Raw genomic sequence first — 27574 nt, forward strand, 5'->3', positions numbered from 1 at the left:
AAAAAACAGTGTCTCTGATGAAAATCATTACTATCTTGGGTATTTCCGGGACAGCCAGCTTTGTACCCACCTGTTCAGCTATAAGAGGTGACTATACTATAAAAGTAGAGTAACCTGACCAGCCACAAGAGTTTTCAAAATTAGAAGCCATTTACCAGAATGTGGTCATAGTGGAACACTAATTCCATGTCCCTGGAGGAGACATTTCTGCCTAGTCACTCAGAAACCACTTTCCAGGTCTGGGTTGAGCCCTGTTGCCTTCCATGAAGTGATGGTGCCAATCAAAGCCACCTTTTCTGACTTTTTCCCATGGGCCCCCAAACCATTTCTGAAACCATTTGAAACAGAAAAGTAATCAACCCACATTTCGTTTATTGATTCACCAATTGTTTTTGTACTAATAGATTCTAGTAATGTGATAGAAAGTTAAGATAGATACAATCCTGTCTTCTGGAGGTTTCTGTGAACCCAGGTTTTAACCCCAGTTCTTTCTCCTCCTAGCTGTGTGACTTTAGCAAGTAACATAGCCTATCCAAGCTTCATTTTCCTCATCTGGAAATAAAGACTAATAGTATTTGCCTCGTAAAGCTCAACCTATAGGGGATAAAAGGGATAGAGCTAGAAGCTAAATAGCTTTGCATATTCCTTGTTTAGTAGATTTTATTTTGGAAACAAGTGAATATTTTACATAAGTACAAAACATCAGTCTTTAAAAATTGAAAACAAAATGAGACAAATGAACCTAAATGTGTTGCAAGTTGGTGGTATAATCACAGAAAGAGAAACCATCTCTATTCCTTTAAAATACAGGAATTTAGTTGTACATATTTTGTATTAAAATCAATTTCAGAAATCACGCTGTTGGTGAAACCATCTCTATTCCTTTAAAATACAGGAATTTAGTTGTACATATTTTGTATTAAAATCAATTTCAGAAATCACGCTGTTGGTGAAATGTTGGTCCTATCATTCTGAAGCTGTTGTGTGGCATATAGTAAAATAAAGCAAATGAACAATTACGTTGGTGTCATTGTGGACTAGGAGTTTTGGCATGAGAGAAAGAGGATAAAGATATAAGATCTATGAAGTTAAACAAGGATCTTGCAGTCATGAATCTGATTTAGAAGTAGTATACATTCACATATCTTACTTAGAAAATTAAAAAATGAAGACATATTGCCTATCTCTGTGCACTGAAAATTACTAAAGATGGTAAACAACTTAGTAGCATTGAGCACCCCTAACACTCAGATAATGGTCTTTAAATACCATTTTCCCCTAAAAGAAACCAGGATTTCTTGGAGAAATTGTCAATTGCAGGTCTAAGGAAGGAAATGTACAAGATGAACCTGGACTATCTTGTCTTTCTGGAAAGCAAAGAAATATTAAAGACTCCTAAGATTGTGTTGAAAGGACTCAGAAGCAAAGCTGAAAAGGGCTCCCATGGCCAATAAGGTGATAATATGAACTGAAATAAGGATAATAGCTGCAATGGATTGAAACACATCAAATATGGTAAGTCTATGAATTCATAATGACACTAAAAATAAAATCCCTCAAACAATTGATAGGTTACCTTTGGAGGACATTAGCATTATTTTGAACTGGTAAAGATAAGGAGTCAAGTATTCATCTTGCCATTAACATACTAGGTAATCAATTAATTGATAAAGGGAAATTTCTCTTTATTGAAGTTATCCAGCTAATAAGGAAAGAAAGAATGATAAATTAGAATGTCGCTGTTTTGCAACCTTTAATGAAATAATGGATCTAGGCAATGAGCTTCAACAGCAGCAAACACCTCCAAAAGAAAATAAAAGATAACCAGATATTATGTATCTTTTGATGGAAATACATAACACCACTTATGAAGTAGTATTGCAAAAAAAAAATAAAGTCCAATCAAGACTCTAGATCAACTACGAACTTCTAGGAAATTTTAGAGGATGGAGGAACATACTCAATGATACCATGAGGATGCAATCAGCAAAATCCAAACAGTGGGATATTCTACAGGTCAAAGGTTTTGGATTCTTCAACAAAACATTACAATGGCAGTGAAATAATGAAGCAGTAGCCACAGATTAAAAGGTACCACATAGACATTCATCAGTTGTAATATATGACTTTTGGATTTTAATTCAAATGGACTGTAAGAAAAATGTAAGTCAATTTGGTAAATATAAATACTGATTAGTTTTTATCATAGTAAATAATCATTATTAATGCTTTTAAGTGTGATAATGGTATTTGGTAATGAAAAAACTTTCTACAGATAAAATTGAAATGTTCAAATGAGTTGATAGGGTGTCTGGTATTTGATTCAAGCTTATCTAGGAGTCAGGAATGGGAGTTGTAGATGAAATAAGATTGTCCCCGAGTTGAGAATTTTTGAAGTGATGGGTAGAGTAGATGAAGCTGATTATATTGTTTTCTCTACTTTAGTATAATTTTGTACAGTATCATTATCTATGAATAGATAGATAATTTCTATTCCAAAGAATAGAAATTTAGAATTTTCTATATTGAACTTGAATTAAAGTTTTAAGAAATTAAGAAACAGAACAAATCAGTAACTCCTGGTTCTCTGTCTCTCAACCTGGCAGTCAGCATTCAGGAAGCTTAAGCCATCCCCATCTGCCTTCCAAGTGTTTTGTGAAAGGGCTTGATACATTTCCAGAGATTGTTATTCGTTCTTTCCTTTACTGACCACACATCTACTCCAGGTCCTGTACCAGGTGGACATGACCCTGCTGAGATTGTTTGTTTGTTTGTTTGTTTGTTTGTTTCTTTCTGCTGAGATAGTTTCTAATAACTTTTCTAGACTTCCAAGCAGTCCTTGCTGAATCAAGAATGAGGGCTTCCTGTAAAAATGGCTAATGCTTATTGAGTACTTGCTTTATGCTAAGCACCTTTTTGAGCATTGGCTATGTATTCTATCCTTACTATCATCCAGTGTACAGACTGGGAAACAGAAACTCAGAAAGGTCAGCAATTTGCATAGGTACTACAGGAAATTAAAAAGATGAGCTGAGGTTTGAACCAACTCTATTTATACCAAGAGTCATATTCATAATCATCAGATAATTCTGCACCAGGCATGAAGTAGAGAGTTTGGGTTCTCGTGTGTGTGTGTGTGTGTGTGTGTGTGTGTGTGTGTGTGTGTGAAAGAGAGAGAGAGAGAGAGAGAGAGAGAGGGAGAGAGAATATGAGCTGAGTGGGGTCTCCTCAGCCAAAATGCAGGGGATGGTGGGTGGTGAATGTGATCAGCCCTAGAGCCATGGGGCCACTGCCCAGGCTCTGGGAGATGGGGAGATCAGGAGTCAGGAAAAGTGGCTGACCTGGAGTCTAGAGGAAGCAACTGGTAAGAACCAGGGGTCTTAGGGTGCCTGGGTGGCTCAGTCAGTTAAGCATTTCCCTTCAGCTCAGGTCATGATCACAGGGTCCTGGGATTAAGCCCTACATCAGGCTACCTGTTCAGTAGGGAGTCTATTTCTCCCCCTCCTCCTCCTCTTGCTAAAAGATTTTATTTATTTGATAGAGAGCAGGAGAGCACAAACAGGGTGAGTGGCAGAGGAAGAAGGAGAAGCAGGCTGCTAGCTGAGCAGGGAGCCCAAAGTGGGGCCTGATCCCAGGACCCTGGGATCTTGACCTGAGCTGAAGGCAGACAGCTTAACTGACTGAGCCACCCAGGCACCCCCTGCTCCTCCTTTTCCCTTACATACTCCTCTCCTTCTACTTCTCCCTTTGCCCCTTCCCTCACTTGTGCTCTCTCTCTTTCACAAATAAGTAAATAAAATGTTTTTTTAAAAAAATAACCAGGAATCTTCAGGGGTTCTGTGAACCCAGAAACCACAGCCAAATGGCTATGGAGAAGAGTAGATGAATATGGCTATGAGACCCTTCTAAGACTAGGAACAAAGCAGTCCAGGGAGAGGGACATCAAGAGACTCATATGTGTAGTGAAAGGAGGGACGGTAGTCCTCTGCAAAGTCTGTAGTCCCAAGGACTAGCAGCCACAGGCCTTGTCTGAGCTTCCTCATCACTTATCCTCTCAGGTCTCAAAGCTCAGGACACACGTTGCTTCTGGCTTTGCATCTCAGTCTCCTCAATCCCAGTTTTCTTCTAGAAGTGGGCAATTCTAGGCTGAGGAGGCAATCATACTGAGGGATGGAATGAGTTTAAAGGAAATGATTATTTTTAACTACATCTTAAATGGAGAAAACAAAGAAAGGGTTAAGTACTAATTAAGAATGATTTTTCCTTGAGGGCAAGGAACATAATGGACTCTCTAATTGCCATGTCCTGGATCTACTTCTCAGGCCAAGGACCTGTTTCTAAGCACCTTCAACTTTCTTCTTATGGACTTCAATACTCACTTTGCTTTCTACTTTCAAGCCTATTCTACTCTCTGTCCATGGATCTCTCACCCGGTACTGTGTCATCTTATCAACACTTGTCCCTTTCTTAGATGCTTCAAAATAAACTTCTAGGCTGTTTTGAACCTACAGTTTTTATTGCTGACCTTTATGGAGAACTAATGTTTCCCGGACCCCCTAGATTTTCTGTTTATGACTCCTGTCTCCTTCTCTGAGGTAGTGCTCAGACTTTTACTCACCTCTGCTATTCCTGAGAGAGGAGCTAAGCAAACCACCTCATCCCTACATCCCCTCCCCAACCCTTGCTTAGTGTGTTTATGGCTCTTCTCCTCCAGGAAAGCTTCTCCACTTGACATGTCAGTAAATTGTTCAATAGGGCACAGAATTCATAGGGTCAGCAAGGGTGAGGCAGGGTCAATGTACAACTCTAGCTCTTGTACCCATGACCCAGAGACATAGTATGAGAGTGTATCTGCAAATATATCCATCAACAGTTCCTCCCATCCCTGTAAGCATACCTCTTCCTCCCTTAAAGAGATGGAATCTATTTCTCCATCCCTTGAACCTGGGCTGTTGACTTGATTTGACTGGTAGAATATGGCTGAAGGGATATTTTGAGATTAATATACTCAGACCTGAAAAAGCTGTGTACCACCCACATAAACTCAGAGAAGATCCAGCTGCCATGTAAATAAGTGCAGGTCATCCTGCTGAAGGATGAGCCAACACATGGAATTAAAACTGACATCTCAGTCAATATCATGAGTAAAGAAGCCCCCAGCTCTCCCAGTCAGCTCCCCAGACATTTGAACCATCCCTGCTGAGGCACTAGCTCTGTGAGTGAGACCATTCTGGATGTGTTTGTTTAGGTCAAGCAACTCCAGCCAACGCTACGTAGAGCAGGGTCGAGCTGTCCCTGTTGACCCCCACTCTAATTCCTGACCCACAGAATCACAGGAAATTAAGTGTTTGCTATTTTAAGCCATTGAGTTTTAGGGTGGTTTTGTATGCAGCAGCAGATGATCAAGATATAGTAGCCACTACCAACATGAGGCTACTAAGTACTTAAAATGTGGTGGGTCCAAACTGAGATGTTCAGTAGGTATAAAATGCACATATTTGTATGAACAAAAGAATGTTAAATACTTCATCAATACTTCTAATACTGATTATATACTGAAATAGTATTTTGTATCATTGGGTTGACTAAAGTATATTATTAAAGTAATCTCACCCAGTTTTACTTTTTAAAAAATTATGTGGCTCAGAGTGTATTTTATTGGACAGTGCTGATACAGAGCCTTGAGAATATTAGGTGTGTGTAAAGTGCTTAGCACAGCACCTGGCATGTGAAAAACCCTCAGTAAAGGGTAGGTATTACTTTTGCAAATATTGTCCTGAGTAGGTGGAGGCCAGAGCTCAGATATTAGCAGGATTATATCAGGCTTTCTGCTGGATGGGTCCCACTTTATAGGACAGAGAAAGGGAACTCCCATTCATTTATTGTCCAACTGTGTACCAGTGACTGAGAGGGGCTTGACTCAGACAAATGGCCCCATGGAAGAGGTTTCCCCATTGGACACATGGGAAAATGGGAGCTCAGAAAGGTGACTTGACTTACCCATCTGGTTTTGTGACAGAGCAGGAGTGGTTAACTCTGGGGAAGGGGTTCTGCCACAGGAGCTCTATTTGTCCTGGAGGTGTCCAGGCCTAGGACACTCCTCCTTACTCCTCTTCCTCTTGTCCTCCCTTCCCCTGCTCTGTCTCCTCTCTGAAGTGCAGGGCCCCCAGTCTGCCTCCTTCCTCCTGCCCTCCCTTCCTACCCAGATTTCCAGAGGAACTAATTTATTTCTCTAAGTATAAATGGACTCTTTCCCACAAAGACACCGCATATGTTGTTTCATACATTATTTGCTAACTTCATCAAACAAAGTACAATTTTCAGGCGCTAATGTCAATCTCCACAGCTCATTGAGTTTTTTAAAATAGTGGAAATACAGCCCTCAGCTCCCAGCTCCAATGAAGAACGCAGCCACACTCCAGCCAGTGAGAAGAGCCCTTTGCTTCTTACCCCAGAAAGAGCCATAAAACACGCTCAGTGCCAGAGCACGCGTCCATTTGACAAAGACAATTTGATTTGTCCACGGCTTCTAAAATATTCATCCCACTTTGATGGACTATCATTTTATAAATATAGATTATCATTAACCGACACCGGCGGTGCACTGCTGGCCGACCCAGCGCCACGCCACTGGTTTGGGATGAAGACGTCCAATAAAAAAAATCATTATCCCTGTCTGCGAACCCTGATCTGTATCGTTTGCCTCATTTGCAGTGCAGGGGTCAGTAACTCACACTAACTGCCTCTGTTTGTGCATTTCACAGCCTGGACACCCCTGCTGGGGAGATTGGCAGGATGCTTCTCAAGTTTGGACCTGGGGAAGGAAATGAAGTGATTGAGGGGATGGGGAGGAAAGAAGCCTAAGGGCTCTGATGAGATCACTTTGAGAGGGCTGGGGTAAAGTGTTTCTGGAGAAGCATTGGACTGGATGGGGCATGAATATGAAATTTGGAGGATGTTGGATCCAGCTTCACTGCTTACTGGCTGAGACTTTAAGCAATAGAGTTAAACTCTCTGAGTCTCATTTTTTTTTTTCTATTGGTAAAATGGGAATCACAATCATACCTATCTCCAAAGAGACTGAACCCAAACCTGACACATAGGCACATGGTCAACATTAGTTGTGATGATGATGATAATGACAATGGTCATTGTTCTTTGCATTAGCCTTGAACTCTTTTACAAATTGCTTGATGTCCCTGAGCTTCAGGTCTTCACATGTAGAAGACTCTTAATAATATCTATCACCATTGGCTGTGATGATCTACCTCCAAAGAACTCAGCATGTTGGATGGTACACTCTTAAGCATCCATGAGGACTATTTCACTTGAGTTTGATGGAAACCAGACAGAGAGAAAGGTAGAAGATTTGTCCCAGACAGCCATGGCCCTGGTTGCCTTACTCCTCGAGAACTCAGAAGGCATAGGGTATAAGCCCAGAGCAAAACGTGTCCTATTGAGATGAATTCAGATCTATTCTATAAAGGTCTCTTATTCTGCCAAGTCACTCCTCCTCCTGAGTATTCTGGGGTTTGGTGGGACCTGAAAAAGACATGCGGGTGGGATTGTTGAGTTTCCTGGACATATTCCTTGGTGCTATGTTACCAGAGAATGAAATTCAAGATGGAATTAAAGATTTCATGGGCCTTGGAAACAAAACCTCATCTGCAGCACTTCCTCTTACATTTAGCCATTTGAAAGAAAAATTCAGCCAGGTATGGGGGGATAAAAGCAATTGCAGAGATATCTCCAATAGAAGGTAGCCCGAGGGAGAAGAGAAATAACAGGGCAAGTGTGGAGTTGAGAGCAGGAAGCAAACCTCTCTTCATCCTGAAGAGTAACAGAATGAAATCTTTGGAATTCAAGCCCCAGCCAGGGCCACAGATGAGGCAGGTGGTCTAGAAGCTTCCAGAGGACCCCAGGGTTGAGTCCCTTGCTACTTCTGGAAGCAGGTGGGTAAGCTCTGTGCCAAGGCCTCATCCCTGTAGGAAGACAGCCTGGGGCACTCAGCCCCAAAGTTTATTTAAGTGAAAAAACCCACCCAGAGACAAGAAGGAGTGTTACACCACTGTCAAGTTTTAGACGTCGCCATCAAGCAAAAAAAATTACATCCCGTCCTGACGAGCGACTAATCAAGGCATGGCAAACGGTCCTGCAATAAATTACTCCGGCGCGAAATAAACCACACAAACAGACCGATGATAATAAATGTAAATTATTTCTCTGAAGAAATTTTCTTGGTATATGAGTAATACGAACCATCAGGAAGGCGTCTTCCTTAACATTAATTACAGAAAATGACAAGTGAGCTGATGACTGGGAAGGCTCATTATCTGAGAACATATTCACAACTTTGCAATTTGCGCGAGATGTACTCCGGCTAAATTAATCTCCCTTCTTTGCATGAGCCTCTTCTAATTTTCATGTTATTAACAGGTTTGCAGTATCAGTCAGTGCTTGTCACTCTAATCAGGTTTCAGCATGTTCGCAAAAGCGAAGCGTCATTTATAAGGATAAGCCCTCATAATGGTGCTTGCTTTCATGTGGAGAATTCTACAAGGCTGCTTTTAATAAGGTACTTTAATCATCTCCTTTGCTCAACTTTTGGCCCCACTGTTCCTTTATGAAGAGTCATTAAAAGACTTTGAAGTTCATCAAGGAGGAAAAATTCATGACATTGTTCTGGTGAGGTTGGGCATGGTTCTGAGGGGGACGCCTGGAAGGAGTCAGGGAAGAGAAGGTCCTGTTAGCCCAGAGTCTGGTTGTGGGTGACTGGGGACTGGGGACAACCTGTGTCCATTGTCTCTACCATCCAACACCCTGTAGGGTTATTGCCGAACCAAGACCCATGGGGCAAGTTTCAGGGCAGATGCCAAGAGAGACTGGGGCTTGGTTAGAGAAAGGACCAGTCTTATTAGCACTCTGGACAGCTCCCAGCATGTTGCCATCTCTTTGAAGTCTGGCAGCCTTTTGAGGGTTTTAGATCTATTTTGATGGTGTATTTTGCTTTGAAAATTACTGACTCTTTGGGGCCAGATTGATTTCTCTGAATCCAGAGCATCATCCCCACTTTTATGTGGGTTTTTAGTTCAGAGGAGAAATCTTAGTTTCCTATTCCAATTGGAGTATCTGTAGGATGCCTTCAACCTTTGTAGGTTTATAGACTCAATTAAATGGTATGTATTGGTGTGGGGTGTGTGTGTGTGTGTGAGAGAGAGAGAGAGAGAGAGAGAGGTCCCTTTTCTTCCTGAATGGCTCATAGGGAAGACAGAGCTTATCCTCGAATCAAGGCTCTGATACACTCATTTTCCCTGCTAAATTCCCTCTAATACTCCAGGTTTAACATGGTGTCACATTTCTATCAACAGAGATGCACAATCATTAGTTTGCCCTTAGTGATTGTTGGGGTCTCTGACAAAATATCTGAATTCAGAACATGGAGAATCCTTCCTGCTGGGGCAGCTTATCTATCACTGGACAACATACCAGACCAAGAGGCAAAGACATGTCCTAGTACTTCCTTAGCTGCTTACTCCTTCTGTGATCTTGGACAAGTCACACTCCTCTGGTTTCATCCATATGACTTCTTAAGGTCTCCTCCAGCTTACAAGGAAATAGTCTTCTTGATCCTATAAGGGTATTTTTCTCCCTGTACGTGTGGGATAGTCATGGAGTGGTAACAATGCAGTGGACTTGGCTCTGTCCTGACTTTGCTAACATTAGCAGAGCCTTTTACTTAGATGACATTGGTTACTCTTCTCTGAGAACTGCTCCCTGAGGCACATGGGTGGGTCCCCATGGCCATATTGATGTTACTTGTTCCTACCTTCTGGCCATAGCTGATGGGCCACAGCTCAGCAAATCAGAGTCTCCCCTCTGTGAATCTGGAATTAGACTATAGGAAGGTCAGATAATGTTGGTAGATCCAATTATCTCATTTGTGATCTAGAGAAGCAGGAAGGCTGGTGTGCAGGATGAGAGAAGAAAGAAGGAAAGACAAGGAGGCAAGAAAGTCCAGTTTCTGGTTCTGAGTCTTCCTGGAAAAATCTGAGTTTTATGAGTTATCTCTGGATCCTAAAACTATATTTCCTTTTCCTACATAACTTGGGTGTGTTTTTATGACTTTCAGTTCAAAAGACCCAACCAGTACAGTTCTCTTGAATGCAGGAGGCATGTGCCTGAGCAAAACCTCGAGCCAGCACCAAGAAGGGTGGAGATGGTGATCTGATAAGAGAGAGCTGATGGCTATCCAGGTTCTCAGGCCAGAATGGAGGACAAAGACCCCACTGGTTCTGAGCAACTGAGTCCTCAGTGTGGAGGGACTTGTCCCGGAAGAAATGATATACAGATGGAGCTGGCTATAAGGGACAGGATGTCAGAGAGTTTAGTTTAGAAATAGAAAGCTAATCTTCAGAGGCTTGGTTCTTTTCAGGCCCTTTTGCAACCTCTATTTCTCATCATTATGTCTCCAAGTCTCCTCAGAGATGCCAGCCTAGCTCATCTCTGCTATGGAACTGATGGGATCTCGGCTCTGAGAAGGACAGACCATTAAAGGAGGGACACTCCCAGTGACGGTGGTAATAAACCTGGACAGAGGACCCTGACAACATAGCCGAGGCATTTGGTTTGATGCCCCGCCAGCCAGGGGAGTCCTATTGATTCACCCCCATCTATGCCTGAGAGTGCTCTGTGCTTTAATGAATCCCCCTCCCCCAACTCACCCAATAGACTCAAGGCCATTAGGGTTCATTCAAACAAGCAGAAGAATGAGGTGTCTGGGTTCAACTTAGTAAGTAATGATGGGCCAGCTCCAAGGTCAGGCGGCAAAATTGCATCTCAGTGTAATAAATCCATTTGCACTCTATTCAGAGGTGACAGCTGTGCTTTCAGAGTGGGTGACCACTGTGGAGGGAAGGACCCTGGGAGCACAGTGTGAGCCCATTCTGCAGAAAGAATTGGCCCCTGGCTGAGCTGGAGCAGTGTGGCATGTGAGGATAGAGAGAGGAGCAGGCTGGGGACTCAAAGTGGGGTGAGGCATTGTTCCCACTTTTCCCAGACCTGATTAGGACTCATAGAGCCCTGGGTGTAAGGGCTCACTGAGCCCTTATAAGATTCAGAATAAAAGATTCAGAATAAAAACACAAGATTCAGAATAAAAACAATCCTAAACTATAGGACGACTGTACGAATTCCGCCAGGCTCTAATTTTTCCCATGATAGCTAATTTATTTTATTACAAATTCTTTCATTCCCCCCCTTTATTTTAAAGTATCCCTGCTTTGATGGACCCCTAAGCTTGAGTTTATTCTGTTCATGAAGTGACCCCGTGCTTCTCATCCACCCTGAGCCTGCCTAGAGCATAGGGTTCTATGTGTCTGGGGTGAACTTGCAGAAGTGTGCCGTGTGTGTGACTATGTACACATGTGTTCTTGGACTTGTGCATTTGCATGTACAGGACACCATCTGAACTGGTCAGAGCCTGTAGAAACCTGATGGGCTTGAGGTGAAACTCTCTGTCTCTGTGTCTCTCTGTCTCTCCTGGGCACTGGAGAGGGTCCTCACAGGGCTGTGTTGGGGTGCAGCCAAGCAGCTGCTGTTGGGAACCCAAGGTAGATAGGGTGGCATGCATGATCTGAACCAACAGACAAGCAGGCAATGGTCCCTGATGGCAAGGCTTTCTCCACACCCTCTTCTGGGATCCTCTGTCCTATTCAGGCCAGGTTTCAGAGTTTAGAGAGGCAGACCCTTGGGGGAGGACTTGGCAAACCTGGCTGGGAGAGGTCTTGGCAGACAATACAGTTCTCTGCTCTCTGCCACAGCTCCCAGGATCCCTCCTTTGTCACCTCTCTGCCCTCTGCTCAGCAGGTCACAGGTAAGGAAGAGATACAAAAGCTTATGTCCTGGGGCTCCAAAACAAAGTGATGGAGGGTGACAATGGGGCCAGATGGGGTGGTGCTGATCCCTGCCAAGTGGTCCTTTTAGGGAGAGAACTTCTCCTAATGATGTTGCCACCCCCTGGAGCACTTTCAAGGCCTTGGGCAGCATCATCCTAGAGCTGAGACCCATGGCTGCAGTGTCTCAGAGGCCTCAGTTCATCGAGTTCACCCCCATTATCTAAATGGGACCACTGAAGCCTGGCAGAGCTGTGTGCTATATACTGATTAGAGGCCTTCTCACACGGCATACCTGGATTTCTGGCCTCCCTGCTCTGAGGGCTTCTCCTTCTTCTGGCTTTACTTTCCAAATGGTACAAAAGCCTTTTATCTATCTGGATTTTGCAAATAGTCAAGTGTCACTAGGCAGCAGATATGGGGATCAAACTACCTATTATGGCCAGCTTCCACAAGATGGCCCCCAATGATCTCCACCTCCTGGTGTGGCCTCCCCTGTGTAGTGCCCTCTCAATGGACCAGTCTGTGTGACCAGTAGAATATGGCAGAATGATGGTATGTCACCTCCAAGGTTAAGTTATAGAAGACTGGCTTGTATCTTGATTTTTCTCTGTTTCATAGCTCACTCTGAGATAAGCCAGCTGCAAGGTCACAAGTACACTTAGGTAACTTATGTGGGGAGAGACCCACAGGTAAGGAACTCAGACCAACTACCACAAGAGTAAGCTTTGGAGGCAGACCCTCAGGCCCAGTTGAGCCTCCAGCTGACTGTGACCCTTGCTGGCAGCCTGAACCCAAGCCAGAACCACCTCAAAAACTGTGTGACAACAAATCGTTCACTGTTTTAAGTTACAAAGTTTTGGAATCTTCTGTTACACAGTAATAGATTACTAATATATTGTTACTGTTTTTAATAAAGTGAGGTTGGAGGGTTGGATTATCTTCAAATTCCCCAGAATGAAACACAAGGTTAACCTAACTCTGTTCAAGAAGATATGTAGAGTCAAATCTTGAGTCTCATCCTAGGCTGGGTCAGGACACACTGAGGTGACAAGCTCTTACCATCTCTTGGCAAGGTAGCTAGGGAAACAAATGCATTCTTTTCAGCATGAAAAATAAGTCTCCCTGGGTGATCGAAGAGGAAACTGGAGATTTCCCAGTACCCTCCATGTGCTTGCTACACACCCATTATGTTATTCACTTTCTCCCAGTTCTGTGAGATGGCTCTTACTCTTCCACTGTTTCGATGGGACATAGAGGCTCAAGAGTTTGAACTCTATCCTGTAGGCTCTAGGGAGCCCTGGAAGGGTATTGAGCTGAGTTTTGGAAATATGAGTCCGGCTATCTGGATAGAGGACAGACCAGAGGAAAGTGGCAAAAGTTGGAGAATCTAGCAGCCCACGGGAAATGCTCTGAGTCCCAAGCTGAGGCAGGACCAGGAGGATGGTGAGGGGTAAAGGTAGGAGGGTCACAGGGAATGGAGTGAGAGCTAGTCTAGACATGGGGGTGGGGGAAAGAAGAGACTAGGATTTACTTGGTTTCAGGATGTGATAGGTGGAGACACAGTGGTAGTATTTTTTCACCAAGCTGGGAACTCCCCCAAAAAAATTCTACCGGGAGATGGGGGTAAAAATTCTCTTTGGGACAAATTAAATTTTAGGTGTCTGTGGGACAGCCAGGAGGAGATATTGGGGTGATAAGGCATTTACAGACCTGGGTAGAGTTTACAGGAGAAATCTGGGCTAGGTCTTCAACTCATTGATGTTAATAAAAGAGAGAGAGCAGTCATTGGAGATACATGTGCCCAGACTGTATGTGATGTCAGCAGAGAAGGAAGCCAGGCTATGAAGAACCATGACATTAAAGAGATGGGCAGGAATGGAGACAGAGAAGCAACAGCCAGGGGTGAGGAAAGGGAATGGGGAACTCATGCCATCATGAAGGCCAGGTGAGGAGGAAGCTTCAGGACAGACCCAGTGGTTGCCACAACCAGATGGGGTGGAGAAGCCTCCTGGGGGCGGACAAGATAGAGTTCTGCTGCATCGGCATATCCAGCAGGTTGACTCAGCAACTGCTCCACCACACCCAGGGGTTACCTCCCAACCCCATTATAGGACAGCATGTCAGCTCATCCAGGGGGCAGGAGCAGTGTCCATACCTGTTCCCTGCTCAAAGTAGGGGGAAAGTTACAGATCGGTATTAACAATCAGAACGGAGTAATAGTGGAATGGACTACCCAATGAGACCATGAGGGTCCTATTGCTAGGGATGTTCGAGATGTTGCGTGGTCAAATATCAGAATTGTAGGTGGTGGGTAGACACCCGGCATTGCCCCTTCCAGCTCTTTGCTCTAGAGAAGGAAAGACACAGGCCAGCTAAGCCCAAATAGCAGGAAGTCCTCAGACTTCTGTTTTTGAGCTCACAGAGGGGTCCCAGGCAGGACTTAAGGAGGAAAGGAACTAGGTCACATAAGCAAGCTCTAAGATGCGTCACACATCATCCCTTTTTCCCCTTGCCCATTCCTTCTAGGTTCTTGTAGAACTGTAGTCCTGAGCATATGTCGTGGGCAACATGGGAAAAAGGGAAAAGGAAAGGCAACTGAACTCCAGGGAATTCTTGTTCATGTTGGAGCACTGTGATCCAGTCCGTGCCTGGGCATGGGAGTTTGCAACTCCCCCAGGAGGGCGTGGCCTATATATGTACCCCATGGGTAAGTGTGTTTGAGGAACTCGTGCTTAGCCAACTTCTTCCTCCTCCTTGTACCCCCCTGATGGGAACAGCACCATCTCTCGGAATATCCAGGTGAGCTTGTGCAGGGGGTAGGAACTCCCCTGCCCCAGAACCAAAGCCTCCCTCTCCCCCTAGGCCCACACAGGCCCCCTTGTGCTTCCCGAGGGGTGGGTAGACCCCATCTGGCAGGGTGGGGCAGGGTACCCTTGCCCTGGGAGCCCTGACAGCCGCCTTTCCCCTTTTCCACAGTGAAGTTCACTAGCAATAATGTCAGTGCACTTTTCAGGCTGACAGAAATCCCACCGATAATTGGGAAGAACGGAAAATGAAAACATTAAAATTTGCCGTGTCATATGTTCACTTTTTCTGATTGCCTGATACCCACCGTCCACTGACAGATGCTGTATTATTAACACTTGATTAAAAATCACTTCAGGTTTGAACCAGCCCGTTGAGAAGGGAGCGCCTTGACAAGACTTGTGGTTTGTGATTGACAATTAGTAATATTCGGTGTGTCACAACATAGATAGTGTGACTTATTGGTGCCGGTGTAATGCAACACATTTCATCTGAGCTCCTCAAATTGGTACATAGGAATAAGAAAGAAAAGATGGAGTCTCATTCAGCCGTCTTTGATTACCAACACAGGAGAGATTGTACATACCTGTTTCGGCATACCCTACCTGGATTTCCATCAATCAGCCAGACGGCTGAGATCCCCCTCTTCTCTTTGGGAATGGGAACCTCAACAGAGTTGGATCTCATTATGCAACCCTCCACTTCTCTATCAGCAGCCAAATCCTTTCTGTCTGGAAATATGAAAGCTCTTCTCTCTGACGCTGCCTCCGCGCCTCCAAATTACCAGCCTGTTCCTCTTAAAACAAAAGGCTTCTCATTTTTTAAAAATAAAACGATCATATCTTGATTGACGTGCTACATCCTTTTCCTTCAGCTATTTTTCTAACTTGGTGTCAGCGGGAGTTGGATTCAGGGGCCATTTTTTTTTTTTTTTCCTTTTTTTTTTTTTCTTCTTCTTCTTTTTTTTTTTTTTGTCTCTGTTCTAATTCAATTCCTTTTAAGTGCTTTTAAGAACAGTGCAATTCAAGGTCTTTCCTTTTTTGGGTCTGACCTGGATATCATTTTTGGTTTCCTCCTTCGATAAGATTATCCAGGCTAAGAATGGTCATTTGCATTAGTGAAAGGTGATGGATTTAATGCAATTAATCTCTGCAAACTTTGGGATGTTTGGCCTCAGGTGTGATTTAAATGTTTTCCAAAACTGTGTACCTTATAATAGAGACATGAATGGTAGTAGGGGGATCATGCTGTCTTGTCACCCTGAGAGAACTAGAGTGAAGACAGGGGAGACCAGGGCCAGGCCCTCCTGACACAACAAAGATGTAATGATGGGCTGGAGGGTGGCCATTGCTGTGCTCCCATGGGACACCTCTAGCCAGTCCAGGCTTTGATTGGTTCAGGCTGCATCTACTTGTTCATTCATTCATTTATTCACTCAATCAACAAACCTCTGCTGAATCTCTAATGGCCATGTGAAATGGCTTGCAGGTACTGGTCTAGAGGTTTGTCTCACCCATTCTCTCCCTGGTCCCCCAGCCCTCAGGCCCGGACACAACCTTCTCTTTTCTGGCTGGATTCTTGGGGCTCTCTCTTGGGTCTGCCTACAGGGATTCATCCCCAGTTCCACCTGCACTTAGCCACAGTAGTCACTACAGCCCAACCATGCCCTTGGGTCCACTGCACCTCAGCCTTTACTTACACTGGGTCCCCCATTTCCCAAAGAGCAATCAGGCTAGGGCATCTGTTGCAGTCTGTAGGGAAAAAAGTTTATGATCCTGTGTTTGGGTTGCAGAAGGATCTGTCTCCCCATTGCTCTGGGCCCTTCTGGGGGGGCAGAACCATATCTGTGTTCTCAGCCCCCCAGAACAAGGCTGCAGGGGAAGGAAGTGGTGTATTGGTTAGGCACTGGTTCTAGGGAATGCCAATATCAAACCGATGCTTCATGACCTATTAGCTGGGCGCTCTTGGACAAGTGACTTGACCTCTCTAAGCTTCAGTTTTCCCATTTGCAAAATGGAGGAAATGTTGGGACCTGCTGCAGAGGTCCTAGGACAGGGGCTCTTAAACCTTTACGGGCCACAGTCCCTTTGGCAATCTGGGGATGGAGGGCTTTGGGTCCCTTTCCAGAACATTGGTTTTCAAATGCATAAAATAATATTCACAGGATTAGAAAGAAAACCAATTTGTTAAGATATAATTATTAAAATATAAAAATTTGTGACATAGCAATATGTATGCTTTTTTATTAATGCCTTAAATAGCAGGATCCGGTGGTGGGTCTAATAACTGTCACAATTTCAGGGCCGTGATAAGCGTAAAGGATATTCTGAGAAATCTGTAGCAACTATAATGGGTTATGAAAACATCTGTGATTTCTGTTGGTGACAAAGTCATGGGTATTGCTAATACTACATTCACAGTGGAAAGAAACGCTGTATTTCAGCTAGAAGGGAATCCATTTTCCTATTCAGGTTTAGGAGCCTTCTTGGAAGGACATGCCTAGGGCCAGGAATGGGAACCAGAGAGAAACAGTAATGGGGTTAAAGGTTGGGGTGGCAAGGAGGAGGATGAATTGTGGGTAGGCAGGGTTGGCCTGACATGAAATTGTGGGGGGCTTAGGCCCTGGGTTTTGGGTCTATGTCCTTCATCTGGTTGTGACACAGTTCTCTAGCAAAAAGTAGGCAGCGCAGGCACTTAACAGTTTTGCCACGATTTTGCAACACAATATAGGGGTTGACCACAACCCATATTAACCAGTGCCCACTGGGGGCCACGGCCTGTGCTATACGTTTGTTGTCTCAGTAAGTAAAACGACCCTACAAAGGTCACCACCACTATGATCCTCATCTTTTAGATAAGGAGGCTGGGACTCACAAGGGTCATATCACTTGCCTAACTAAGGTCACACAACTGTGGGTGGGGGGTGGTATCTACTCCAGGTAGGGCTAATTCCAAAGCCCATGCTTTTTACTTTGTGGAAAGGTTTAAAATGTTTATTTTATAATGTAGCAGATTTTAAAAGACATCTTATTAGTTTGTCTTTTTGAGAAAATTATTTAAATATTTTCCCAATCTCTGATTTACTCATTGTTTTTGCCTTTTGGGTGAGTGACCTATTCTGGTTCTTGGCCTTGGTACACCTCCTTCAGCATAGCTATTAGGATTGGATGTTTTTCTTATCAGTCATTTCTGACTCTTTCTGTTGTACAGATATTCACTGCTTTCTGAACAGTGAATGTGATTTTGGCATCTTTGTTTAGAAATTCCTCCTCACTTGCTGCATGTATAAAAATACTTCAGTGACAAATGCTGAGTCATTTGCTCCTTTTGTACTAACATTTATTAATGGAGACTCATTACAAAAGAAACCAAAGTCCACGTCATTGGGTGGCAAAGGAGCCCCCCCCTTTTTTTAAGATTTTATTTATTTATTTGAGAGAGGGAGAGCATGAGAGGGGAGAAGGTCAGAGGGAGAAACAGACTCCCCATGGAGCTGGGAGCCTGATGTGGGACTCGATCCTGGGACTCCAGGATCATGACCTGAGCCAAAGGCAGTGGCTTAACCAACTGAGCCACCTCATCAGCAGACCCTATGAGAGCTTTCCTAAAAACAAAGGCTCTGGGCTGCCTGATTCCTCAGTACACAGAAGCCTCGGTCTCTGTTTCTTATAAAGGCCCTCTTCTGGTGCTGAAGACACAGAGGTTTGTGGAGCTGCTTTGAGGAACCACTGCTTTATAACATCATTTGTCTGAATGATATAGGAAGTCCCAGGTGCAGAAATAAAGCATTCAAACAAAGTTAACCAACTTCTGAGCAGGCTTTCAAGTTTCAAATTCTGACTCTGCCCCTTGTAAGCTGAATGTCCTTGGACAAATGACTTTACCTGCCTGAGCCTCAGTTTTCTCACCTGTAAAATAGTTACCATAGTTTCTAACTCACAGGGTTGTGGTGAAGACAAATGAGATCATGTATGTAATGCATTATATACAGTGTCTGGTCCGTGATAAGAGCTAAGTAAATTTTAGCTGTTATTGTTACTATGACTAGTAATACTACAATTACCCTTTGATATGATATGATAAACTTTCAGGTAAAGCTTTGCTCAAAGGAGTCAGAGACTTGGGTGCCTGTAATGATTATATTCTTTAATAGGGAAAGTTGCTAGGTTGTCACCAAACACTCATAACACACTAATTCTGGAGCAGGTGGGACCAGGTTGAGGTGACAGAGCTGGCCAGGCTCCTAGGATTCATATTAGAATTCCTCGTGGCATGGCAAACCCTGGAGAGTCCAGGCTGGCAAAGCATTAAAACTCTGGGGCCTGCTTGATGGGTGGGAGGCAAAATTTCCTGGGAAATGTCAAGGGCACTGCAGAGGCAAGCAACATGGCAGAGTAAAGGGATTGCAGGTTTGAATCCCAGATTGGGTACTTAATAGCAGTGTGATCTCAGAAAACACCTTAATTACTGGCTAATCATCTATCCCCTTCACAGATTATTAAAATAAAGACATTATGTAAGGCTTGAATAAGGGGCCAGATACATCCCAGATATTTAGTAACTATGACTTTGATTAATATGGTGGCAACACCTTGGATCCATGGGGATGAGAGGAGACCTCTTCTAGTGGCTAGGAAAGCCAGGGCAGGGTGCCACCAGATGAAGGGGGTGGACAATTAGGAGGGTGTTAGGGCCTTCAGCAAGGTCTGTCGGGGAGGGGATCAGAGCAGGTTCTAGTCCCAGCCAAGGTAAGGCTGCAGCTCAGTAGATAGGCCATGACTGTCTCCACGAGGCCTATCAGATGTCTCATTTGGAGTCCCATCCAATGCCAACATGACAAACAGTATTCACTGTCAATGTGATTTGGGACCAAAAATCTAAAGGAAGCAACTCAAATTGTACAAACAAATAATCTTTTAGTAAAGTGTCCAGAGACAAGACCTATTTACCCCAATCAATGATCTCCTTTATTCTAGCCATAGTCCGCCAGAAACTGTAATGAAAAAAGAGATGCCATTCCCAGAAGCAATGGAAAAATACTTAGGAATAAACTTAATGAGAAATGCATGTGACCTATATAAAGACAACTACAAAATTTTATTGGTGAAATAAAAGAAGACCAGAATAAATGGAGAGGGATACTATGTTTCTGCATGGGAAGACTGAATATTGTAAAAATGTCAAACCACCTCATGTTAATTTGCAGATTTAATGCAATACCAAACAATCTTGCAAAAGGAACTTGATAAAATGATTCTAAAATTCATCTAAAAACAAACAAACAGACATTGGTTAGAATATCAAGGAATATTATGAAAAAGGAAAACATTGTTATATAGCCTTACTGGATATTAAAACATATAAAGTAGTAATAATTAGAACAGTGAGAATATTGATGGAGGAAAAAGAAATCGATTTTAATGAATTAGAATAGAATGCCTAGAAATACATGAGATCATATGTAAAAATTAAATATTATAAAGAAACCACCCCAAAACAATGAATGGGTGATGAATTATTTAGTAAATGCATTGAAAAAAACTGATTAGAGACTTGAAAAAATAATTTTTAATTTAGATACACCTTGTACTTCATATCAAAATGATTTCACTTGCATATAAAATTAAATTCAGAAAAGGACCAGATACTGAACAGCAGAGAATGGGTATGAGTATTTATCAGATCTTTGGAACACGGATTTTAAAGAGATACCACAATAAATTATATAAAATGTAAAATATACATAAATAATAATTTTATATAGACATGACAACTGAGTAAAATGATTGCTTAGGGGCAAAAACCTTGAGGTAGTAATGTATTTAGGGAGATATTTTTCCTTCTTGTTAAGTAATATTTTTTCAGTAAATAAAAATTAAGAGTAAAATGTCCATAAATTATTTTTAGATGATTAAATATTATAAAAAATAAGTATTAACACATAATCCATTATCTACTATTGTTCCTCTGTTTTTAAAGAGTTAGAAAATCTTACTAAAATATAATCCCCTAAGTATAATCTCTTACGAGGAGCTGACGATAAGTGTTCTCACTAACTCTTTAAGTTCTATGAATTCTCGTTTTTACTTAGATTTACCTTAAGCTGGAGTCAAATGATTTGTCAATTTACCCTAAATTAGAAAAAAAATTTGTATTGAGGTAGAACTTCCAGAAAAGTTAAGGTTGTAACATATCTGTTACTACCTATAAAGACGTAGAACATCTCTGGCAACCAGAAGCTTCCCTCTGGCCAGTCTCCTACTTCTTTCCTGGTTTCCACACAAATTAGGTTTGTCTTGCCTGTTCTTGAACTGTGGATAAATGGAGTCTTACTCTGTACTCTTTTGTGTCTGGTTTCTGTGACATTGCGCTATGTTTATGACCTTGATCCATATTGCAGTGTGTATTGTTAGTTCATTTTTCACCGTCATGTACTATTCCAGGGTGCGAACATACCACATTTTGTCCCATTCTACTAGTCCAAGGTCATGGAGAGAGGCTTGTATTATAATCTTATACCATCCAAAACCACAGTGACTTTCCAATCCTCCCTAGCAAAGGAAGTGAGAGAGAGGGCCAGCAGGAGAACTTGGGACCTCCTACCTCTGCCCTTTATCTTGGGAGACCTCTTGTCATATGACATTTAATGATCTTCAGCATCTAGTCCTTTCTGGATATCCAGCACCCATCAGGCCCAAAGTCAGAACTCCAAAATGCCCACATTCTTCTCCCTTGGCCCTGGGGTCTGGTTTTGGGCCACTGTAACTATTCTAGGGTCTGAGTGCACACTTGATTAGCTGCATAGGAAAGAGAACCCACAATGCGGCTGTGTGGCGGGTAAAACCCTCCACCCTCAAAAAGCTAACTTGCAGTAAAGAGGGAAGGAAAGGTAGCAGACGTGAACCTTTCGAACCTTCCCAGGGATTATGAATGTCATGACCCTGCACAGCACGACTGGGTAATTACAAGCGCCAGCAAGTATCGAAAACTACGCAGTGAGGGGCGCCTGGGTGGCTCAGTGGGTTACAGCCTCTGCCTTGGGCTTAGGTCATGATCTCAGGGTCCTGGGATCCAAGCCTCGCATCGGGCTCTCTGCTCAGTGTGGAGCCTGCCTCCCCCTCTCTCTCTGCCTGCCTCTCTGCCTACTTGTGATCTCTGCCTGTCAGATAAATAAATAAAATCTTTAAAACAACAACAACAACAACAACTGTGCAGTGAAGTAGAGACCCCTGGGGAGGGATGCTTTGAACTGAGACCTGGAGAACAGGTGGGAGCCCAGCTAGAAGGAGCAGTTGCGCAAGACGGGATGGAGGGAAGATGCTAGTTTTAGGCAAGGTCCTGGAGTTAGTGCTTGGCAGGCTCTGGGCACTGCAAGAAGGGAGAGCAGGGAGGTGGGCACGGAGGTGGTGGGAGCAGCCAGATCCTACGGAACAGAGGAAGGATGTTGTCAGATACGCACTTCAGAAAGGCTAATCCAGCAGGTGAGTGAGTGGATTGGGCCAGTCCAGGTTAAGTGCAGCAAGACCTCTTTTCTCATACATCCTCACATGGCGGAACAGAGGTGGAAGGCTGGAGCAGAGGCCGACACAGGGTCCTCCCAACTAGGGGCAGAAGAGAGCATGCGCCTGGGCTGGAGGCGGGGCCCGCGGAAGCCCCGGATGTGTAGATGTACGCAGCCGCAGTTGGGTTTTCGCTGCGCGCCCGCCTCTAATATCCTGGGTAAGTAATGGCTTGTTCTCATTCGGTGTGTGATCTTCTCAGGAATGGGCAAGGTGGGGTAAGTCCCACGAGGCGTGGTGCTATCTCACTCATGGTGTTGTTGGTCATTTTGAGACAGACCAGTTGGTAAAGTAAATATCCGTAAAGTAAAGTAAATATCACTGAGCAAATCCTCAGTGAACGGCAGCTGCTGCGGTTTTGGATAATGACGGAATGGCGGTGAAGGGGCAGTAGGGGCGATGGCGAGGCCCAGGCAGCCCCGTATGGGACTCGATGGCAAGAAAGGCCACCTGCAAGCACGCCCCGAATACGCCTGCCCTTTCCACGTCCCCACCCTGACCTGGACCCTGCAGCTCCAGGCATCACAACTCCCTCCAGCTTCCATACCTGTTCACCACTCCGTGGCCAGAGGGAGCTTTCCAGAGCCCACCGGAGCCCATCACTTCTCTCTCAGGTCTCCCCGACTGCTCCTCCAACGTCCCGGGCTGATGAGGCTCTTGCTCCTTGCTGATGTCCTCTCCTGTCCTGCCCCTGGCCATGCGCCTTGGTTCCACTGACCCCCAAGTCCCTTCCTGTCTCAGGGCCTTTGCACTGCCTGTTCATGCCCCTGAAAAGTTCTGTCCCGGTATCTTTATGTGGCTGGCTTGTCTGTGTCATTCAGCTAAAATGCCATTTTTCCTCCCAACAAAGACCTGCCCTGACCAACCAGTCTAAAGTAACTACTCCTTATTGCGTCCTTCAGATTTATTTCCTTGATAGCACTTATCATCCTCTGAAATTTTTCTTGTCTATTTATTTTCTTGGTTACTGGGTGTCAGAACTCAGTGTGAGCTCCATGAGAAAGGGACTTATCTCCTTAGCAGCACAATAAAGTTCAGCACATAGTTTGTATTCAGTATATGAAATGTAATGAATGAGTGAACAGATCGTAAAGGAGAGACTGGTGGTAGTGATGCTGGTGGTTGTTGGTGGTAGTGGAGGCAGTGGTGGTGGAGGGAGGGAGAGGAGATAGTGGAGGTGATGATGATGCAGAGGAGGAGAAGGTGGGGAGGGTCTTAGGGAAGATGATCCTGGTCAGTCAGATGTCTTTGGTCTGTGGCTAACTGGTGCCCTTTGCATCTCAAGAGCTGCGTATTCAGGGAAAAGATTTGGGGTGCACTGCTTTCTGGGCTACCTTTGAGCATCTCTCAGTCTGCAGAACACCCGAGAGCCCCAGCCACAAAGCCCAGCCTTCCTCCCTGTTTAATATTCAGCTTAAACTTTACATACCCTGTTTAAACACTTCAGCACTTTCTCATTGATTCTGCTCCTCACCAAAAATAAAAATATTTTGGTACTGGAAATAAAAGCAAATATTTGACACCACTTGGCATTTTTCAGTGCATTAATTAGCAATTTGCTGGATAAATATTTCTGTGTAAATCAACAATCACTTCCCAATAATTAAAAGCCAAGTCAGATGTTATCAGAAAACCCTCTAGTGCATGCTCCAGGTCCAGAAATGTTGCTCCTTGCAGCTTGGCTGGAACAGAAGTAGCTGGGAGAGGGTGCCATTGGTCCTGGGCTGGCCAGCCTCTGAATTCCAGCTTTAGCTTTGGAGGGAGGGATCCTGGAGGTGCTGACAGTGGGCTGGAGGGTGATGGGTACCCATATAACCCCCAAGAGTCTGGGGTATTTAGTGCCCCGCAGATGGTTGGGGCAACAGAGAAACAGATTTGGTCAAGGTTTGGTGATTGGAATGGGAATTAGTCTATTAGAGTAGCGGTTATATGCGTGGACTTGGGAATCTGACATACATGGGGAGAGCTCCCGGATCAGCCAGGTGCTGGCTGTGTGACCTTAGACAAGGTATTGGTCCTCTCTGAGTCTTAGGTCCTTCATTTGTAAAATGGATATAATAAGAATCCTACCTCACGAAATTGTTCTGAGAATAAATTGATGGAATGCATATGCTTAGCTCATGATGAGCACACAGAAAATATTAGTGGTTGGTGGCAGTGTTTCCCCACCCCGCCCACTGGGTGACTGACTTTGGGTCTTATCTCTGCCCCTATGTCTCTTACCTTCTGACTCTTTCCCAGTGCTGCCTAAACGGTGTTGTGTTTTATCTCTGCCTATCACTTCTTTGCTCAGCTCTCTCTAAAATACCTTCCTGGTCTATGAAGCAAAATCGTAATGATGGGATGTGAATCCTCCACAGTCCCTGGCTTGGCTAGGATAGAAAGGAAGTAGGGCAGGGATGGTCCAACTGATGGGGCACTACAGGGCCAAGGCTGCAAGAGGGGGACCCTCTCCTTTTAAGTGTGTGGTCTTAAAACTGAGGAGCCCATGGCACAGGAAGACAGGAAGCCAAGTCCTGTGGCTCAGGCAGATTGGGCCCAGCAGCTGAAAGTGACATGGACAGTTAGGCTTGTGGAATGATGGCGAATTGAGATTTTTTGTGTGTGTGTAATTGCTCCCTTCTCTCTTCCTATTCCCTCTGAAATTACTACAGGGATGTAAAATAGGGGAGCAGAGAGGACACATGCTACCAGGAACAGAGGGCAAAGTGACACTGATACATTAGAAACTGGAAGAGTTTCTGCCTGTACTGGAGGAACCTTTCTGAGGAAAGAGCTGGCCACTGTGGGATGCACTGTGTGAGAAGGAAGAGCAATCTTAGAAACCATTAGTGCTTCCAGTGCTTGTGCATCTAGTTTGTGTCAGATCCTGATCCCAAGTCACAAGCATTGCCACCTAATGAACCTCCATCACAGCACAGGGATGCGGAGCTATTGTTGACCCCATTTTGCATAAGAGGGAGGTGAGGCCCAAAGAATCTGGCTCTCGAATTACACAGCTAGTAAGTGGCTGATCTGGAACCTGAACCCAGGCCCACCTAACTCCAGAGCCCATTTTCTTAACTACCAGGCTAGGAGACTTTCCTAAGTGTAAGAATCCCCATCAGAACTCCATAACCTAAGCACAGGGAGGCAGACCCTGAAGATGAGGTGGGCTGGGAGGTGTAGGTGGGAGCAGTTTCTGTAATGTCTCTTGCAGCAAGACAAGGTGTCAGCTTATAACTTTCTTTGGAGGCTGTCTCAGTAGAGTGTGTGGCAACCTCACTTGGATCCTGGTGTCACCAGCCATTCCTGACAGAGAGGCAGGGCAGCACCTTAGCCAGCTTGTTGTTGCAACACCAGCTTCAGAAACAAGGTTCATGGGCAGAGCACTAATGTTCATTCCCATGATATATGTGCCATAGCATCTCACCTTATTACTCCCCTTGGACCACAAAACCCAGGGGCACCTGGTAGATGTTGGTTAAGCATCTGTCTTTGGCTCAGGTCATGATCCCAGGGTCCTGGGACCGAGTCCTGCATTGGGCTTTCTGCTCAGGGGGGAGCCGCCTTCTCCCTCTCTCTTTGCCCCTCCCCCTGGTTATGCTCGCTCTCTGTCTCAAATTAAAAAAAAAAAAAATAAAATAAAATAAAAGACAACAAAACCCAGAAATAGCACTAAACCTTTAGCAAACCTAAGTGTTACCCTCATCTGAACCTGGAAGATTAAAATAGTGTTCTCATCTCACCCTGCACAAATGGATAAAGGTGAGGATGCATGGACAGAGGCCACTGGGCCTGTGAAAAGACTCAAATTTACAGTAAAGAAATCAATGCAAATATTCCACTTTGAGACAGACTTTCCGCCAGAATCAGCAGACATCTTTAGAAAATCTCCTATTTGTATGCCCAATAAGATTCAAGGGGACATCGTATATCTGAAAAAGTATACTCTGAGACTGGAAAAGATCGTTTTCAGTTGAAAAGTAAGAACTACTGCATGAGAAAAGGCAATGAAAGCAGGAAATAGATTGAATATTATATTCAAACAGAACCTATGGTTTAAAAGGTAGGTTTCAGAAATTTTTCCTATAGTTCAGAAGAAAGGAATAAAGAGATGATGAATATGCTTAATGAAAAGATATGTTGAAGAAAGACCCAACAAATAGAATAAAACAAATAATCATCAAAGAATGAAGCTACTGAAACAAGACCACTAACCAAGTGAGACATCTGAATTTCAGGGCTTAAAGGGGAAAACCCTGTAAGTATCCAGGCAGGGAAAAAAAACATTGCCAATTGTGTTAGTTATTAAATAGATTTGGTTATGTGTTCCAAGGGAAGATAACAATGGCTAGAACAATACAAAAATATTTTTTTTGTGATTCAGGGTTTGTTTGGGGACTCTGCTGTATGATTTCCCAGAGTTCTGAAGTATTAAGAGACTTAATACAGACTCCTTCTATCTTGTTGCTCTGCCAGTTTTAGGGTATTAACTTCATCTGCAAGGATCCTTGTTATAGTGGCAGATTGGCCTAATAATAAAAGCAGGGAAAGCCCCTTACACCTCTTTTAAAATCATCACCTAGGAGATCCACACATCAATGTATTTTAAATCCCATTGGCTGGAACTTAGTCACCTGACTACTGCTAGCTGCAAGGGAGGCTGGGATATGTAGTTTTTATTCTAAAAAACCATGTGCCTCTTAGGGTTCTGTTATTATGAGGGAGGAGAGAATGGTTATTGGTAAACTCTTACTCCAATGCACTAAAACTGGAAATAAATATACAATGAAAAGAGAAAAAGCTAAATAATGGTTTTGTGAGATAAGAAACCTGACTGCGGTTGCAGAATATTTAGAAAATAAGACAATGACAAAACTACACATTAACCGAGGATGCAGCTATTCCTGTACTAACAGGATGACTCATAGCCTTAATTGCTTCTTATTAAGTGAGCAAGAATAAAAGTAATAAGCTAAGCACCCAAGAATATTACATGAATAAATCTGAAAATGTCAAAGTGAACTATTTTCTAGGAAAATCTAAAGTAAAATAGGAAACATAAATATATAAGTAACAACCAAGGTAGAAGTTTAGAAAATAGTTAAAAATCGCTTGACCCAATGGATTTTGTAGGGTGCTCTTTGAGAACCAAGAACCACTTTTTGAGCCATTTAGTATGTACCAGGGTATGAAAGGGAAGGAAAGCTTCCTAATTGATGTTACTCAAATGAATTTGTGACTTCCTCAAATGTTCTGGATACTAATCAGTGTACACATTGCAAGGAAATTGTGTTGACAATTTTGCCTGAAATTGTACTGGATCTGTATGTC

Source organism: Lontra canadensis, unplaced genomic scaffold (assembly GCF_010015895.1).
Source record: "Lontra canadensis isolate GAN:19392208 unplaced genomic scaffold, GSC_riverotter_1.0 scaffold30, whole genome shotgun sequence".
Taxonomy (NCBI): Eukaryota; Metazoa; Chordata; class Mammalia; order Carnivora; family Mustelidae; genus Lontra; species Lontra canadensis.